This window comes from Mchenga conophoros, linkage group LG3 (genome assembly GCF_057382185.1).
Source record: "Mchenga conophoros isolate Kocher_MC1m ecotype Shallow Benthic linkage group LG3, M_conophoros_male_GT1.1, whole genome shotgun sequence".
Classification (NCBI taxonomy): domain Eukaryota; kingdom Metazoa; phylum Chordata; class Actinopteri; order Cichliformes; family Cichlidae; genus Mchenga; species Mchenga conophoros.
In genome coordinates this window covers 21,691,979-21,712,606 of record NC_140528.1, presented here as the reverse complement: position 1 = coordinate 21,712,606, position 20,628 = coordinate 21,691,979, and the positions used below count along the sequence as shown (strand labels likewise).

The 20,628-nt window shown below is 37.9% G+C and overlaps 1 protein-coding gene and 1 long non-coding RNA gene across 2 annotated transcripts in view; one reads left to right on the top strand and one right to left on the bottom strand.

The window, feature by feature from the left end:
* The window catches only part of LOC146577674 (protein NLRC3-like), a 175,400-nt gene that overhangs the window by 137,671 nt on the left and 17,101 nt on the right, over nt 1–20,628 (top strand). The window lies entirely within an intron of this gene.
* Nucleotides 8,977–13,683, bottom strand: LOC146577675 (uncharacterized). Its single transcript, XR_014891410.1, has 3 exons — nt 13,541–13,683; nt 10,702–10,789; nt 8,977–10,118 (listed from the first exon to the last, which is right to left on the bottom strand). It is a non-coding gene; the product is annotated as an uncharacterized LOC146577675 (long non-coding RNA).

Genomic DNA, 20,628 nt, shown 5'->3' with positions numbered 1-20,628 from the left:
TTTGTTTTGTTTTGTTTTACCATTTCAATCATGCTGCGGTCAGCGTTAGCATCTAACATGGAGAAAACAATGCAGTAGTCCTCAGCGTTCCCTGAAACACAATCATAGTTAGGTTTTAATCAAACATTATTTATTGAATAATTAAAAAATAATAGTACATTTTTTCCAAATATACTTCCTGGAAAATTAGTCTAAATTAGACTTTGAGAAGGGTCTTATCTGAAAGTGTTTGAAGAGCACTATTTGTACTGTGCTGTTTGAAAAGCACTATTTAAATTGGAAGTACGCACTAACGTGATAAGGACTTTACTGGACTTACCTCGATTTTCAAGTAGGGTGCAAGCTATCTGCATTCGCTCCAGCACAACTGGCTCTGTAGTGGTTGACACCTCACTGACCTCTCCAAAATCAAGGTAGTGTTCTGCAAACTGTGAGATTGATCATAATTAGAATGTAAAGTCTTAATTAGGTAAAGGATAGGATAATTATAAGCCACAAGGCTTCAGCCTATTCCTTTTTCAGTTACTGTATGATTAAGTACTTATATGTAAAATGATCATCTTTGTTGTTGTTGACCGAAATAACTTTCACTTCACTTAAATTCACTTAAAGTCTTAATTCTAGCTAACAAGAAACTGAATCATTTGAATACGGGTTACCTTTAACAGTAAAACTCCACAACTGCTGGAATCCTGTCGCTTGTTGTGTTGCATAGTCTGTAACTGCCACTCCATGGTGTCTTCATGCCCTCTCATCCTCAGAAAATTCCTAGTTGAACAAAAGTGTTTGTAATGAAACAAGATTTTTTTTTTTTTAATCTAAGAATAACACCTCAGTATCATACATACCTCCAGTTGCGCAGAATTTTCCTGTCATAAACACCTTCATTCCCATGGGGTCTATGAGCAGTATTTTCTGTGCAGAAATGTTGACAATCTAAAGAAAAAGTTAAATTAAAAATTACAATTGTTTGTGCCACTGAAAACTTATTTAAAAATAACACTTTGTGCAAGAAACTGCTTCACAACAAATTATGCAAATTAATAACAAAATGAACACATACCACAAGAATCCAGTGTGTACCAAAGTTCACAGGGCACAGCCACGTCTTCAACTGGGAACTTCATCTGTGGGATTGGAAGTGCAGAGTAATTTGGATTTACTTAGGTACCATGCGTCTCAGGGTGTTTTCAAATATAGTCTTCTTTAAAGGAACCGAACTCTTTCCTCAGCAACAGAAAGGAGTCAACTGTTTGGACCACTTCTGAGCTTTCAACATACCAGTTGAGGCATCTGAACTGCCCAGAAAACAACGAGCTTGCAACTACTGAACAGAGCAGGTGTGCAGCATTCTGCACAAGTATACAAAAATGTTATAGAACAGTAAATAGGTTGTTTTTTTTTTATTTCAAAATTAGTAGGTAAATGACATTTCTTACTTACCTTTCGTCTGTCAATAACACGGTGCAGATATGCATCAATGACCTGTTTTGAAAAATCTGAGTTTATACAACAACAGCAACAATTTTTGAAGTAACTGCTTGAGTGCTGTACACAAAAACATCTAAAGGAATCGAATTGCTGATAAAGGTTCTTTCTGCATATACTGAAACTGGGTATTATGATGTCACAGATGTCACAACATCTGTGTTGTGGTTGATAACATTTTTTCCTGTTGAAGTGAATGGGTGAAACCTTATCAGAGTTTTGCTATATAAACCCCCCGACCTACCCGCACATTTTAAACTATTAATGGTCTCTGCACTGCAAATGCTTCAGAAGGAGCAGAACCTCGAAATCAGACTCAATAATGATAAGTTCTCTTACCTCATCAGAAACCACCGTGACCCCTGCAGTGTTCGAAAAGAGGAATCCAATAACTTGTATGGTCCAACAGCTGCCTCCAAGCGCCCAGTATCCTTTGCACGCCATAGCCTCTTTACTAAAAGAAAAATATGATAAGTTAGCTTAGGCATGCATGAGATTTCTAGTGGATAAGCTTGGTAAAGGCCAACGGGCCACAACAGGAAAAAAGTCAATACAATAGGCATGCATTTACACGCAGAGAAATAGGAAAGGTACAGCGGGTGGGCAAAATAGAAAATTACTGACAGGCAGATCCATTTCCAGACTTCCACAAGCTCAGTGCACGTTGCATGTTTCTTTATATCCAATATGAGTTGAAGACTTCAAAATGCAAACAAAGTCATGCAACAGTCAATTAAGTTGCAACGCCAAACTGGCAACAAATGACCAACTGGTCAAAAAGAGTTGTTCACTATGTCACCTTCATCTTCTAAGCTTTGTTTCCGGGAGGGAAGTTCTTGTTCACGCGTTTCTGGTCCTGGAACACAATTAAACTCCTTGTGTCAGCCGTTTTGGGTGCATAATGAATCCTCTGGACTTTGCTGGCACTGAGGGTTAGCAGTAGGATGGCAGGGAGGCATCTTCAGGTCTGTGCTGCTTTTCCCTGTCTAACTGCGAGTTGGGTATTTTTAATTGTCACTGATATTTACATGGTGGCTTCTTCTGTATGGCTTGATATGGTCAATGCTGTAGTGATTTCTTAAAGTTGCTCCTTCCGTGTTTTTTTAATCTCACACATTTGCCAGCGATGTCTTGAATGGTGTAGGGTCCTGAAAAATCTGGATCAAGTCTTCCTCCCTTCCTTCCATGTTTCGTGTTCAAGAGAAGAACTTCATCTCCAACGCTGTACACAAGGTTTCTGTACTTCTGGACTCGTCTAGCATAAGCTTATGCATAAGCATAAGATTGTACTTAAACTGAAATATGACACCTACTCAGTGATTTACAACATAGAGGTAGGTTGTTTCCTCTTAAACATTTTAACTGCTTTCCTTACAAAATGAACTGGAAACCTATAAGTTCAGTCTCTGAGGTGCTCTGGGATTTCTCTCAGGGTAACGTCTGCCTGTTTGGTCAGAGTCCATAGTGCTCTGTGTGGAAAGTTCAGGTGTTTGAACATTGGTGGTTTCACGTAAACCCTGAACCTCAGGTGGTGAAGCGAGAGCAAACTCTTCTGAATCTTGAGGTGTAGATGTGTCCTCTCAGGTTGCTCTGGAACCACGTGACATTCTGCATCTAGAATCTGATCAACATGTCTACGCCAGACTAAGTTGGCTCCAACATTTATGGTGTATATCAGTGGTCCGGTCCGTGAACGAATCGTGCCAGAATGCCATTTCTGACTTGGGTCTCTGTAGTCTCTGGCGAGAACTCTTTGTCCAACATTGAAGAATCTGGTTTTGTTTCTTGTTGCTTCCACCATGGAAGACTGTTTATCTTGGACATCCTTGCGAATGTCTGGTTTCAGCAAATCTAGATGTGATCTCAGATCTCATCCCATGAAGAGCATTGCAGGTGTGTGTCCAGTTGTTGCATGAGTGGTAAGACAGTAAAAAAATTGTCAATTTTCTGTTGTAGCGGTTTCCCCTCTGTGCGACTGGCTGGTTCAGCTTTGTTGCAGGATGATGGTGAGCTGAAGTGATATGTCGTATGCCGTTACTCCCAAGGAAACACTGGAACTCCTCTCCAGTAAACTGATGACCATTGTCACTTACGAGCTGTTGTGGCAGACCTGTGCGTGCAAACGGTGACCAAAGACTATTGATCGTGCTGGCAGCTGTTGCTTGCTTTACGGGGAAGATTTCTGGCCACTTTGAGTGGGCATCAACCACAACCTGGAACATTTAGTCCATAAATGGGCCAGCATAGTCTATATGAATGCGTTGCCATGGAGCGGATGGCCACTCCCACGCGTGTACAGGTGCTGTTTGAGGCTGGCGCAGCGTCTGCTGGCAAACAATGCAGGATTTAGCCATATTCTCCATTTCACAATCAGTGCCTGGCCACCAAACATAGCTTCTAGCAAGACCTTTCATCTTAACACCCAAATGTCCATCGTGCAGTGAGTCCAGTACCTTTGTACCTAGTTTGGGTGGCAGATGACACGAGTTCCCCACATGACACATCCTTGGCAAACGGATAGTTGGTCTTTGTGGGTGGAGTACGCAGAGAACTGAGTGTCACTACAGGACGGCCAACCATTCACAGTAAGATCGTTTGACAAGATTGTGTTTTGGCTCGTTTCTCTTTTCACCTGAGCACTTGTGACAGGTAGGGGTTCCATTTGTGTAACATGAAACACAGTAGCTGGATCAGTCATTTCTTCGGTGGGTTGCATGTGTGGAAGACGTGAAAGTCCATCTGCATTTCCATGTAGCTTTGTCCCTTTGAACTCAATGGTGTAGGTGTGTGCACCCAGGAACAAAGCCCAAGCAAGCGTACGCAAGCCATGGTTGGAATACCTTTCTGAGGGTTAAAGATGGACACCAGCGGTCGGTGGTCTGTGATCAGGGTGAAGTGTCATCCATATAAATACTGATTAAACTTCTTCACTCCCCACACTAGACTGAGTGTTTCTCTGTCTATCTGCGTATAGTTGCGCTCGGCTGCATTTAGGGACCTTGAGGCAAAGGCAAGTAGTCGTTCGGATCGATCAGGCATTTTGTGAGATAGCACGGCACCAATGCCATATGGTGAGGCATCACAGGCGAGGCGAAGTGGTAGCTTGGGGTCAAAGTGTGTCAGAACCTCCTCTGATGTAATGAGCTGCTTAACTTAACTAAATTAAATGCCTCTTCATAGTTTTTTGTCCATTTCCATTTGACATTTTGTTGCAGCAGAGAGTTCAGCGGGTGCAGGACTGTTGAAAGGTTTGGTAGAAACTTGTGGTAATAATTAATTAAGCCCAAGAATGAACATAGCTGACTCACATTTTTAGTGTCTGGTGCCTTCAGGACTGCTTCAACTTTGTCCTCGGTTTTGTGGAGCCCATGTCTGTCGATCTTGTGTCCACAATACTCAATGGCATCCTTGAAGAACTCACATTTGTTTTTGTTTGCTCTCAATCCATATTTTTCTAGCCTGGCCAGGACTGCTGTTAGGTTAGCCAGATGAGTCTGACCGGCTGGAGCAGCATCTAATAACCAACTCACAAAATAAAGAAAAATAAAAACAAACCAACAAACACAAAAACACCAGGCATCATGATACAGACTTATAATTTGCACCAATGTTTTTTCGAAATTCTATACACGAAAGTGAGCGCGAGAGCACGAGAGCCCTCGGTGCGCCTGCTCGCTGCCAAAGTCAAAGTAAACTTTATTGTCATCTCCGCTACAGACAGTCCAGTATACAGAGATATGAGATGACGAGGCTCCAGTTACAGCAGTGCAAGTAAACAAACAATAAGAAGAGTAAGAAAATAAATATACACTTTAGGACCAGGGGTAAAGGATCAATAACAATTTAAATTTACAGTTTGAGGGGAGGGGGCCCCTGCTGCTTCCAAAAAGAGCACATTTCATTTATAATGTTGTAAATCCAAGTCCATTATGTATTCATGATTTGAATCCTGGGTTGTGTGAAATCTCAGAAATGCACCCTAGATGAAGTGAATCTGTGAACTAAGGTGTAGGTCTATTAGATCATGTTGTGGTGATCCTTGTGTTGGGGGATTTGTGTTCATACTGGAGTGCAAAATTAAAACCAATGGAAGATGGACAAGAAAAGTTCAAAGCCATCATGGTGCTCAACTTAGAAAAAATAGAAAAGAAGAGGAGGAGAAACGAGCAAAAGATGCAGGTAAGCAGATGTGTGATTGGATAATGGCAGGTCATCCTGAAACTATCAGAATCAGAGTGAGTCAGAAATTATGTGGGTTACAGTTGCTCCAAGAAGAAATGGTAAAAAAACAAAGAGTAACAGACTAAACTCCAAACAATACATTATGTTACAGATTTAAATATTAATTAGTCCTTGTCAATTGTTGATTTGTCCTGTTCTCATTGTATGACGAATTATGATGGCTGTTTGGTAGCCGTCTGCATACAATGCATACTCTGTGTGTGTGTGTGTGTGGGGGGGGGGGGGGGGGGGGGGGCGCCAGAGGGATTGTTCGCCCAGGGTGCCAAACAGGCTAGGACCGCCACTGCCTGCAAATAAACAACATTGACATCAAAAGTTTTACATTTCCTAAATGTATCCCACAATCTGAATATAACACCCACTTCCCCACGTTTGATCCGCTGTGTTAAATATGATTAAGAACAGAATGCAATCATTTGCAAATCCTATAAACCAGTATTTTAAACAAAGTGAGAAAATGAAACATTTAAAGAAAAATATTAGCCCATTTTGAATTTGATGGCAGCATCCTCTCTCCATAAACTAAAGGCTTTACGATGTTTAGTGCTGGACCATGTTGGTTAATGTGTAAACTCAACAGTTTCCATTTTGATTAACCTGACCAACATCTAACATAGAACACCTTTGAAGTGGACCTCGCACCCTGTGGATAACTTCAAACACGTCGAGGTCTTCAGAGGCTGAACTTTGACCCAGCATCACAACGAGCACCATAAACACTTGTTACGGTTATTAGAAGGAACCCAGCCTTTAGACATCCCCACAATGACATCGTGACCAAGGGTCTGTTGCATGATTTTTAACATGGCTACAATGTGTCGTCTGCTGAGTCATCGTTTAATACAACAACGTACTGAAAGAGAGCATTCAGCATCTGACTGAGCTGGACTAACCTTCCCTTTCAAAAGTGAAAACTGCAACATAAAACTGGAATACAACTGGAGACCAACTCCGCCTCCAAGGCATGCCTACCTTTAGCTGCCACCAGTGAGATATCAGAGCCGGGCTCCACATATCCAATCAGGAGCACGAGCAAGACAGCTTTTGCAGACTCTCCAGAAATATACAAGTCCTTACCAACTGCTCTGCAACCCAGTGTTTCTGGTCCCCTCACTAACATCGCTTTTTGAGATATTTTTTATGAACCACCAAAAAAGCAATTTTACCCCACAGACTGGGTCTGAGGGCAGCAGCGGGGACAAATGATTGTAATGAAGCGACGGACATTTCATGGCTGGTCTTGCATAATCGTGAGTTATTATGTCATATGGTGATAAGTACATAGTTTTGCAAGAGGCATACAAGCACTGTGGAAAAAGTAATCATAAAACTGTTTTTGTGAACACCCTACGTTATGCTTTAAAAAATGTGATACATGTAATGTGATCATCAAAGAACATGATTTTTTTTTTAAACTTTTATTCTTATGCTTTTAAAGTATGTCAGATTATCTTAAAACACTTATTTGTATGTTATAATGTTTTTCTTACACCATTTTTATAGACACCTTATTCATTGTATCAATGTGTAATTATGTATCTTTGATAAATAAATAAAATATTTAATCTTGTATTTGTGTACTTTCTGGTGATTCAATAAAAAATTAGTCACATATCGCTCTGATAAACACAGATGGCTGAAAGAAATGTTTGATGGAACAAAGGAAACAAGTGTCTTGCTGCTAAACTTTTAAGTAACCATGGTTTAAATGAGAAAGTCTGTATGTAAAACATGAAAAACTCCATATCAGTGATATCTACAAAGGTGTACTCATTTCTTTGTAATGGTACTTTACTGTTCCAATGAAACAAAAAGAAAATCTCATTTTTAAAGTACATTTTTCGGCCATCCTGACCTATTTTCAGGGGCAAGAATGTTGATGTTAGACTGTGTTTTAAATCAGGTTGTGATCTTAAACTAACTATCACAGCACTGATTTCAGTTGTAATGTCAATTAGAATCCCAATTTGGCTTTTCTCCAGTCAGTGTTATGGTGAAATTTAACTTGTTCTTTTGTGTAATTGCACATGGCCCAGCAAAGGACCCCTTAGTAAGCTGTACAGCATAAGTTTTCAATTCACTTTTGTCAGAAAACTTCACAGTATGAGAAGTTACAGCACAGTTTCTCCAAACGTGTGGTTCTTTTTCAGCCAGCGTGCTTTTAGAGCATCTACATTAGCTCATGTAGTAAAAGTACAATCAGTAAGTGTACTTTAACATTTGAGATTCCGAGTCACTCTTGCTTAGATCATGTGAACTATATCATGAACCTTTTTTTGTATAATGCATCAAACGTGTTCAAATCAGTTTATTTTCAATTTATTTTAACTAATCTAGAGACAAGCAACTCCTTTTTAGCTTCTGTTATGTATTTACCTCTCACACCTTAATCTAGATGTTAGTGTTCTCAGAGTTAACATGTCTCATGTTGCCATGTTGTATTTCTAATACTCAGCCTCAGTGTTCGCCCTGTTGACCCTCAAATCCAAACACCAATGATCTAGATATTCACAAAATTCATAAGGAGATTCTTAAGGTCTTAAGTTTTGTTGTTTTTATGTTTTACAAAAAAAAACTTCACATTTTTTATATTTTTAAACGAAAGTGACATGCAAGGATATTTTTCTTTAGTGATGTTGCTTCAGCAATCTCAAATACTAATTATTCTGGGAATTTTTATGGTCAAACTATGTGATTTTCCAAATGTGTGTGTGTGTGGAGTAAAATGACCTTGTTCTTATGATGTTGTCACCGTGAATCATTTAGGATTAACAACACAAATTGTATCGATAGCAGAAACAGTCTTATAACTTATAATTCTCACACGTTACCGCTAGTTTTACAAACGCAGTCTTCACTGAAAAAAATATGTTGTTGGATTTACTTAATTCAATGGTGGACATTTGTTGCACACAGATGTTTTGCTTTGGCAGCAACTTAAACAATTGAGTTAAATTAACACAATTTATTCATGTTCAATAAACCTGTGCAATTTGTGTTGATAAAATGTGACTTAAACATGTTTTGATGAAGTAATTTGAGCTCTTGAAATATTTTAATCCTTCACAATTTTCTCACTTTATCCCAACACCATTCAATAACTTTTACCCAATACTACTTGGTCACTTAAATGCTACATGTTATCTTCAAATTACATTTTGCTATTATATTCTAGCATCAAATACACAATTTTCAAATGGAGGCCTTATAACAGATTGTATTGTTCTCTTCCAAAATGGTTGCTGGCATCCACCAGTAACCTTTCAAAACAAAATGTCTAATTTCACTGCATTGACAGTAGGTAAAGAATTAAACTGACATTACTCCTCCACTGAATCTACATAAATCAACAGTTAAATAATGTCAGTTCTTCCGTGTTCTCTGGAATCAATCACAGCAAAGAAATTAGACTGTTTCTTTTGAAAAATGTTGGGAAAGAACAAATCAAAACATTCTATTTAAGGCCTCTGACGTCAAGATTCAGTTAAACAACAATTATAACTAAACAATTTGAGGTAATGTTAGTTTCCATTAACATTAAATTAGGTTACTGAATTGGCAAACACCTTCCTATTAACATTACCCATTTTACCCCAATAACTAAAGAAATTAGCACTTGCAGGTCAAAACCTTTATTCAAGAGATGCAAAAATAACATTGATACAGTGACTGTCAAAAAATACAGCACTGATCATACTGTGACATCTTGGTTCAAAACAGCACACTTAGAAATATTCAACGTTCTTTACTTCAACTGAATGAAACTGAAAATAACAGTTTCATTCACACGACCCATATGGGATATTTAGACTGCATAACTGTTCATGCTACATCTCTTCATTAGTAAAAGAAAGAAAAAATACAAAGAGAAATTTAAAAATGCTGCCAAAATGCTGTACAGAGCAAAAGGAAAAACAAACAACAACAACAAAAACGACTCGTCCTCATGGCAGTTGCAGAGTATATAAAAATGAACCCTGCGATCTGTTCCTGGAATTGAGCTTCAAAAATGCAGCAGAACAAGTGTGAGATTTAAATGTCCTCTCACCTAGAGCTGATCAGCTTGCATGCATAACAGTGAGCTTCGTTGCAGGAGCAGTTTTGTCTTAGTTGTGAGTTTTTCTTGAGAGCTGAGTTGCATCCAACTCCATTACCACCCTTTGAATCACCTCAAAAGTGTAGCAGAGTTGTGATGGGTAACTCATATTGAAGGAATAAAAAAGGTCCAAACAGCATGGCTACTGCAAAGGTCACGTTATCCAGATCTTGAAGAACTACTATACCCTCGATGATGATGCCAACATCAGAAAAGTCATTGCCTGGTGCATCCTCTGGAGACAGATGTTCATTGTGGTTTTCTCAATCTGTGCAGTGGCCTCAGTCAAGTCCTGGTTAAACACAAAACATTTCTTTAAGATTCCTTTTTAAACTCATCTCTTTTGAATCTACCAGTTCTAATGTTAGAGTAATTTAAACCAATGCAAGCAACATAGTAAATAGCTATAGCCAAAGAGTTGCCTGCCATGCTGCCATTCATGGTCTAACAGAGTTTCTAAGACAGAGTGAAAAACATAATAATTTCAAATGCTTTACATTAGTTTTTGTTAGAAAGACACCGGCCCATCAGAAATCCAGGTTATGTCACTCAGAAGATGTTAGAATTTAGACTTTCAGCCCCACAATTTGGTTAGCTGTTGGTCTTTTTTTTTTTTTCAAACAAAAGCTAAATATTGGGGGGATTTTCCTTTGTTCACTAGAATGACAAATTTAAAGTTTTTTCACACTGATGTGACCCCTAATATAGGGGGGTGGGGCCTCAAGGGGGGGCGGCCGAGTTCACTACCAGGCCTCATGTGAACTTCAAATTATTAAAGAGGACTACTGGTCCTAACCAGTCCAATGAGGATCAAGTGGATAACTAAATGCATTTTTAAATGTTGCAAAGCCACAATCTACTCATAAAACACTCACCATGAACTCCTGCACCAAGATGTTGCAATTGTCTTTCACACAGATGCGGAGCACTTTGATGAGACTCCCTTCGAGCATTAATGTCATCCTAAAGTATTATAACAAAGAAAACAGAGATTTGTGAACTTTTCAGTAGCACAGAATAGGGCTGCTCAATTAATCGAATTTTAATCACGATTACGATCTGGGCTTTCAACGATCATTAAAAATGACTGAGCCGATTATTAGCCCCCCTCCCTCATTTATCCGCAACACCTTAAAGGCCGGTCCGTGAAAATATTGTCGGGCATAAACCGGTCCGTGGCGCAAAAAAGGTTGGAGACTGCTGATTAAGAGGACCCGAGGGAAGCTCGGAAAGCTAAGCAGAAGTTATTTGGAGAGGAGAGTGACTGCTGTTGGTTGAAAAGAGAGGTAAAAAAAAACTATTTTATATTATTTTTTAAAGTCATTGTTAACCCTTTAAATCCGGTCAGAGCAGCACGCTCCGTGTTGTGTAACTATTTTTAAATCCCTGTAGAACCTGAACCGTGTAAGCTAGCGCAATAATTTGTTTTGCATATGAAACCGGAGGAGTTGTACTTACAACTTATGCCATCAGCTTGTCCTCGGTCACGGTTTCCTTCCACATATAGCTTTGCAAAAACTGCATAAAAAGCGCTTGCAGGAACAAAAACATAATATTCCAGAAACACGCTTTGCCGATCCATCAGCTGTTCGTAACACTTCCCACAGTGAAATGATGCACCTGCTGTTTTCTTTGCAAATTTGCATCATAGGATTGTTTTTTGTTTTTCCTGCAGTATATAAAAACTGTATCTCCAAAATAAAACTATGAAGACACTCAAAATAAATTTCCTGTTGTTGTAAACTATTTTTTGCAACTTTATTGTATTTAAAGTTTTGAGGGATAAGCCTCTTAAATTTCTCCAAGTAGAAATATATGTAAACAAAACAAAAGCGATTTTCAATGTTTTTTGTAGTTTATTGCACTTTTTTGCAATTTATGTAGGGGAGACCGGGGATAGTTGTAACGTGGGTCAGTTGTAACACTTCCAATTTCTCCAATCAGGGCTAAGTTTCAAATGATGTGACTCATCCTGTGCATGCCCAATTCAGTTCTGCTATCACATGTGAAAAATCAGCACATTTTGTCAAACACAGACAATTTAACATGAAAAAAAGTGATTTGTATGCCAAAAAGTAAGTTTTTCTACTTTATTTCAATTTCTAATAGCATTATCTGCTTTGCAGTTAAACTCATCAAACTTAAATTGTGTTATTTGTATGTCTATGGGGATATATTCTGTGTAGGTCTTTAGTGCTAATGTTTTAGCCATTGCCTGTAATGTTAGCGAGTTCATGGCTATAGGAGTCTGGGTCAGTTGTAACAGCAACAGTCTGGGTTAGTTGTAACAATAATGCAGATGTTACAACTTACCACACTATTACTTTAACTTATATTAAACAAGTTGGGGCAACGACATCAGCAGAGAGAGGTTCACTGGTCGCATTTCTATATGCGGTTAATGCCATTGGCAACACAATTCCTCCACTGTTTGTGTTCCCACACATACATTATGCAGACCTCTGTGTCAGAGATGGACCAGTAGGAAGTACTGGTAGTGGAAATAAATCAGGATGGGGGCAAGAAACAGATTTCCTCATCTTTCTGAAGCACTTTGCAAACCACACCAAGGTAAGCCATGATAAAAAGTAATGGAATTGCGATGCTGGTGAACAACTACATTTTTTCAGCTTCATTGTTATGTTCAAAATTGGTGCAAGAGCTGTAGGTTATAATGCCCACTGAGCCAATGAGGCCAAACTCAAGGAAGACCAATCAAAATTAATGAAATATTCAGTTGCAGAAAATTCCATAATTTGTCTTTTTGGGGGGTTGGAATATGTTCAAAAGCTAGATTTCTGCATTCTGTCACACACACACATAATTACATAAATGGCTCTAAGTGCATTCATGTGTTGAATAAACAAAGATTACACGTTAATGTTTTGTTAGTACCCTTATTTCATTGTGTTACATTTTACCCCAGGAGATGTTACAACTAACCCAGACTATGGGGTTAATTGTAACATTTCACTCTTCGTGTTTGAGACCATACCATGCAATGGGTAATTGTGCTGCAGAGAAAATAGCTGCACTATTTAATAGCAGAGACATGTAAATACTTTGCATTACATTTTGAATCCACTACCTTAAACGAGCTCCAATTTACAGACAGAAATGTCAAAAATGTTACAACTATCCCCGGTCTCCCCTAATTACTATGGACTTAATGCATACATATTATTAAAATATGGGCTATAACAGTTGTATTGATGTATAGCAACTTGAAATGCTCCCACAAATGGCACTACAACATGTAAAAAAAATAATATAAGCTCTGGTGGACTTGGTTCTATAGTAGGTCTTAAAGGGTTAAATAAATATCGTCAAATAATCGTGATCTCAATTTCAGTGAAAATAATCGTGATTATCATTTTTGCCATAATCGAGCAGCCCTAGCACAGAAGAAAATGATCCCAGACAAAAACTTAAACCAGTCAACATGCAACACCAGCATCTACAAAGAAATATCAAAAGTTCCTGTTTGACATCAACTTTATGGATATATAGTTTCCAGAACATTTTTTTTTTTTTAAAAAGATAAATTTTTCTCAGTGGGCCAGTAAATGCATAACGAAAATTATGGCATCCTTTCGGTGGAATCAGTACTCACGGGTAATAGTTGACTGTTTCAATGGATGCAGCATAAAAATCTTTTACTGACCTAATGCAATACATATACACTTTGTAGTTAAAGAATTTTAAAGTTCTTACTGTCATCATGGCAGCTACATCCTTTAGCTTTGTGCCCTGTTCCCCCGATCACTTTGCAAACACTTTCAGCAGACTGTCAGAGAGAAACTCAGCTCCGTCAGAAACCTTGACTGTAAAGGCATGGTTGGGATGCACTGGAATGCTGCATTTAATCTAAAATGACATAAAATTATTTTGAAATAACAGCAGGCACTGTGCTTGGTTAATCAGCAATGTTTTGTTGAATAAAAACTGTTTCCAGATCTTATGGGATTAAAAAAATCCAAAGATGTTTGTTTCTGATTTGCAACCCAAGAACCCACAAGTTACAACCTCATTTTAGTTCAAGTGTGCATTAATGTGAGTCCAGTAATCACCTTTCTGACAATACATACAGGTTAAACCTATGGCAGATTTTGGATTTCTCAGTTGTATTAATAGGGTGGTCTATTTGAGTATGCATGCACCTAATAACTATAAAAAACCTATTATAATTAAGTTACAGAAACCTTAAGCGAAAATAGAATATACTTTCCACATAACACCTTGAACCCACAATCCATCAGCTGACTCCTGGTGAAATGCAGAATAGAGGTCATCTCTCAATGTGCAGCAAAAAAAAAAAAACAAAACAAACGGACAGCAGGTGAGGGCAGGAGGGGTAGGGATGTAAGCTAGCATAATGCCACTGATGATATTAGCTTAAGCTGTTCAATGTCCAAAATCTCACTAACACCACGGTGCAGTAAATACACAATGTAACTGAAGAGTCAGTTGGCAAATCTATTCACACAGAAAACCAAATTATGTTGAGAGTGCCTCGTAATTAGGTTTAATGTGATATTACGGCTCTTGTGCCAAAGACAAATTCAAATGAAAAAGCGCCAATTCTTTGACAACAGATAAAACAGCAAATCAGCTAACGGCTCTTTTTTAGCATGTTACATGGCGGCACTCTAGACGTTTAACTACATTTGGCTGAAATATGGTAAACATTAATTCAAAAAATCAAGACATACCAAAAAACGTAGAGTTGGCTGCTCGACTTGACTGAGATGGATGCATTTTTTAAACCACGATCCAAAGCCCGCGAGATGAAATCACACGTGGTTTCACGAGATTTAACGTTGCTATCTTATTGACTTACTTCACCTGAACATGATATGAACAATTTAATACACCCTTTCTGCATATCATGTAGTTTTTACACTATATAGTTACATTTATCTTTAAAACATGAGGCAATTGTGTTAAATACATGCAAGATGCTTACATAAATCCAAGAGATGGCCAGTCCCTTTTTTTCAGTGTTCTTCAGCTCTGTTTATGTAGCTTTTATGAAACTGATTTTCCATAGTACAAGTAGAATTTAATTTTTCTTTGCTCTCCAGTATAAATGCAATAATTTGCAGGCTTTTTACTGAAACTCTCACAATGCAACACTCAATGCTCAGAGCTTCATATATCAACAGCTCTGAAAATATCTTCTTTTTTAAAGTAATGTAGGACAGGATCTCTCACTCTCTGTGTCTCAAAAAAAACCCAACTAAACTGGCAAGCACCACTAAACAAATGAAAGTAGTTTATGGCTTTTTTATCAGCTGCATTTCTTTCATTTATGTATTGATCCCATTGTTTATTGGTAATGCTTTTAGGTCACTGTTTTAGCATGTCTGCCTCACACTCCATTTAAACAGTTTAACAGATAGTGGGGTCTGGTAAGGAAGTTGGGGGGAAGCAGACAACTCCACAGGAAGAGTCTTTTTGTCTTTTCTCCACTGTAAAAGATAGCAAGGCAGTGTGAAACTTTCTTTGCGGGAAAGACAAAACTGAGAGCCATGCTAGGCTCAGTGAGAGACTCTGCTCACCCTCTGCCCCAGCGATGGCAGTCCCTCACCAAGCTTGATTTCTGTTCTTTGTCTTGATTAAAGAATGTTAGCTACCGCTCATCGCTTGTCTGCAGGCTTTATTAAACGGAAAACTTCCACAACAACCTCTAAACAGTGGTTTATGGCTTTTTGTCACCTGCAACACCATGTAACACTTGGATGTTAGATTCTTTTACCAGTCAGTGTTGTTAGCCCCAACCCCCAGGCTCCAGCTGTCTGAGCTCTAACCCTGGCTGCCAAATGTCCCCCTGAGGCCTTTGTGCTTTTTACCACCAGACTAAGTTTGTAGTCCTATCTACTAATATTATTTTATTTTTTTATTATAGCACAAGGTTCAGTTAGGTTACTACTTTGACTTCCTCAATTTGAGCACATTTCTGACCCGATACTTTATCAAGCTTTTACTCGAGTGTTTTTGACACTAGCAGCTGTACTTCTACTTAAGTGAAAATTGCCTGCAATTTTGCCACCTCAGTTGCCACTTTTCTGGAGTTTGTACACTTTTTATATTGAAACGTTCAACGTTTTACGTGTTATCCTTGATCACAGTTCTAAACAAGTTAACTTTCTTCACTTCAAAGTAACCCAAAAAAGAAACTATATGTCCAGTTCTCTTTACTCCAAACCTGGTTTAAGGCTATGCTGTTGTTGTGATATGGCCATACAAATAATATTAAGTTTAATTAATCTTAAAAAAAAATGGCTGCTTCATGGCTACCTGTTCAGAGAATTTGCAGACTTTTATGGAAACTGTCACAATGTAACACTCTCACTGTCAAAACATGGTTGATCCATGTTTCTATGAACACTGATTAATATATCAACAGCTCTGAAAATCCTTTTTTTTTTAAAGTAAAGCAGAACAGGATCTCTGTATCTCTAAAAATCCCAACAAAACTGGCAATCACCTCTAAACAAATGGAAGTAGTTTATGGATCTTTATCACCTGCAACACCATGTAACACCTAGATGTTAGACTCTTTTACCATCACATTTGCAAGGGTTTATGTGTTATCCTTGATCACAGTTCTAAATAAGTTAACTTTGCTTCACATAAAAGTAGCCCAAAGAAGACAAATATATGTCCAGTTCTTTTTTACTCCAAACCTACTGATCGGAAAACATTATGTGATGCTGGAAGTTTTCATCCTATCCATCTGCAAAACAAGTTTACCTGTAAGCCAACACATTAGACGTAAGCAAATTTGTGAAATTCCTGAACAATGTGCTTTGTGGAGTAGCAGTAGTACTAGAACTAGTACTAGTAGTCCTAGTATTCTGCAGCAACCAGGCTTCAAGAGTGATCACTCTTCTGGCTTTCAAATGGTGAAAACATGTCACAGTCTTAACCGCAAATCAGAAATGTTGGTAAATTTAAAAAGGAATTTAAACGTCAGCTTTGACATAGACACAGACTTTATTAATGCCACACTCAGGAAATTCACATGTTACACATGATTTAGCTCACCTGCTAAATCCCCAGAGCAATAACCCCATCAGCATCATTAGCCTGAGTGTTGATCCTCCAGGTGAGTGAGTGGAGTTGAGTGTGTGTGTGTGTGTGTGTGTGTGTGTGTGTGTGTGTGTGTGTGTGTGATCAGAGGTGAAGCTGCTTTCTGCAAAGTCTCATCAACAACCAGGAAGAGTCTAAAAGCACTAAATATGAAACAGACCATTTACCATACCCAACACTGAGCTCCTGCACAGTCAGATGGAGTGAAACATAATGTCCCAGTGGTGTTCTGTTGGATTTAGCAGGTGAGCGTTGTTGCCAGTCAAAACCTTTTTTTGGAAACTCTTTACAAGAATCAATGTAATTATTTGTTTTACTTGAATCAAATGTATTGGTTTATATACCTGAAATAAAACTTTTTTTGGAAACCCGTTACATCAAATAAAACTTTCTTGGAAAAGCATTGCAAGAATCAATCGAGTTATTTGTTTTACCCCATTCAAATCTATTGGTTTCATTACATCAAATTAAATAATTTTGGAAACCCGTTACATCAAATAAAACTTTCTTGGAAAAACTTTACAAGAATCAATTTCATTATTTGTTTTACTTGAATCAAATGTAATGGTTTATATACCTGAAATAAAACTTTTTTGGAAACCCTGTACATGAAGTAAAAGGTTTTTGATCTTGTAAGTTCTGGCTTTAATATTTTCAGCTGATAAAGTGAACTTCATACAAACTCTGTGTTAGAAAAATCAAACTGTGTCTCGTGCGGGTGTATTGTGACTGCTCCATCACAATGTATAATTTGACTTGTGAGGTACACACAACAAGGCCAACAAGAAAAAGTGAATTAGAGATTCATTACAAAATACAAAAAATAAAAATAAATAGTGCACAAATTTAAAACAAGCAAAACACCTATGCAAGAGTAACTACTAATGATTTACAAATACTTGTCATATACAACCAATACACTCAGAGAATTTTACCATATCAGTATAAAGCTCTCTGTAATTCCTGGACAGTTCGTGAAATAATTTAAAATTAAATCTGCACTTCAGTTAACTATTCTTTTTTAACAACAGGTTTATGTCTTAGATCTACGGATACAGCTAAAACACTCTGCTTGTATAATGCTGTATTCTCTCCCAGCTTATCCTTTTCTCACAACAGGGTGATTCCCAAAGTACGAGTCAATAAAACAATCACTCTAAAAACCAGAACAGAAAGATAAAGTTGCAAAATAAAAGATTAAGGATTGTGTTTTTATAGCATGTAGTAAACTATCCCCTTTTTCTAACACAGAGTTTGTATGAAGTTCACTTTATCAGCTGAAAATATTAAAGCCAGAACTTACAAGATCAAAAACCTTTTACTTCATGTACAGGGTTTCCAAAAAAGTTTTATTTCAGGTATATAAACCATTACATTTGATTCAAGTAAAATTATTTGATGTAACGGGTTTCCAAAATTATTTAATTTGATGTAATGAAACCAATAGATTTGAATGGGGTAAAACAAATAACTCGATTGATTCTTGCAATGCTTTTCCAAGAAAGTTTTATTTGATGTAACGGGTTTCCAAAAAAAGTTTTATTTCAGGTATATAAACCAATATATTTGATTCAAGTAAAACAAATAATTACATTGATTCTTGTAAAGAGTTTCCAAAAAAAGGTTTTGACTGGCAACAACGCTCACCTGCTAAATCCAACAGAACACCACTGGGACATTATGTTTCACTCCATCTGACTGTGCAGGAGCTCAGTGTTGGGTATGGTAAATGGTCTGTTTCATATTTAGTGCTTTTAGACTCTTCCTGGTTGTTGATGAGACTTTGCAGAAAGCAGCTTCACCTCTGATCACACACACACACACACACACACACACACACACACACACACACACACACACACTCAACTCCACTCACTCACCTGGAGGATCAACACTCAGGCTAATGATGCTGATGGGGTTATTGCTCTGGGGATTTAGCAGGTGAGCTAAATCATGTGTAACATGTGAATTTCCTGAGTGTGGCATTAATAAAGTCTGTGTCTATGTCAAAGCTGACGTTTAAATTCCTTTTTAAATTTACCAACATTTCTGATTTGCGGTTAAGACTGTGACATGTTTTCACCATTTGAAAGCCAGAAGAGTGATCACTCTTGAAGCCTGGTTGCTGCAGAATACTAGGACTACTAGTACTAGTTCTAGTACTACTGCTACTCCACAAAGCACATTGTTCAGGAATTTCACAAATTTGCTTACGTCTAATGTGTTGGCTTACAGGTAAACTTGTTTTGCAGATGGATAGGATGAAAACTTCCAGCATCACATAATGTTTTCCGATCAGTAGGTTTGGAGTAAAAAAGAACTGGACATATATTTGTCTTCTTTGGGCTACTTTTATGTGAAGCAAAGTTAACTTATTTAGAACTGTGATCAAGGATAACACATAAACCCTTGCAAATGTGATGGTAAAAGAGTCTAACATCTAGGTGTTACATGGTGTTGCAGGTGATAAAGATCCATAAACTACTTCCATTTGTTTAGAGGTGATTGCCAGTTTTGTTGGGATTTTTAGAGATACAGAGATCCTGTTCTGCTTTACTTTAAAAAAAAAAAGGATTTTCAGAGCTGTTGATATATTAATCAGTGTTCATAGAAACATGGATCAACCATGTTTTGACAGTGAGAGTGTTACATTGTGACAGTTTCCATAAAAGTCTGCAAATTCTCTGAACAGGTAGCCATGAAGCAGCCATTTTTTTTTAAGATTAATTAAACTTAATATTATTTGTATGGCCATATCACAACAACAGCATAGCCTTAAACCAGGTTTGGAGTAAAGAGAACTGGACATATAGTTTCTTTTTTGGGTTACTTTGAAGTGAAGAAAGTTAACTTGTTTAGAACTGTGATCAAGGATAACACGTAAAACGTTGAACGTTTCAATATAAAAAGTGTACAAACTCCAGAAAAGTGGCAACTGAGGTGGCAAAATTGCAGGCAATTTTCACTTAAGTAGAAGTACAGCTGCTAGTGTCAAAAACACTCGAGTAAAAGCTTGATAAAGTATCGGGTCAGAAATGTGCTCAAATTGAGGAAGTCAAAGTAGTAACCTAACTGAACCTTGTGCTATAATAAAAAAATAAAATAATATTAGTAGATAGGACTACAAACTTAGTCTGGTGGTAAAAGGCACAAAGGCCTCAGGGGGACATTTGGCAGCCAGGGTTAGAGCTCAGACACCTGGAGCCTGGGGGTTGGGGCTAACAACACTGACTGGTAAAAGAATCTAACATCCAAGTGTTACATGGTGTTGCAGGTGACAAAAAGCCATAAACCACTGTTTAGAGGTTGTTGTGGAAGTTTTCCATTTAATAAAGCCTGCAGACAAGCGATGAGCGGTAGCTAACATTCTTTAATCAAGACAAAGAACAGAAATCGAGCTTGGTGAGGGACTGCCATCGCTGGGGCAGAGGGTGAGCAGAGTCTCTCACTGAGCCTAGCATGGCTCTCAGTTTTGTCTTTCCCGCAAAGAAAGTTTCACACTGCCTTGCTATCTTTTACAGTGGAGAAAAGACAAAAAGACTCTTCCTGTGGAGTTGTCTGCTTCCCCCCAACTTCCTTACCAGACCCCACTATCTGTTAAACTGTTTAAATGGAGTGTGAGGCAGACATGCTAAAACAGTGACCTAAAAGCATTACCAATAAACAATGGGATCAATACATAAATGAAAGAAATGCAGCTGATAAAA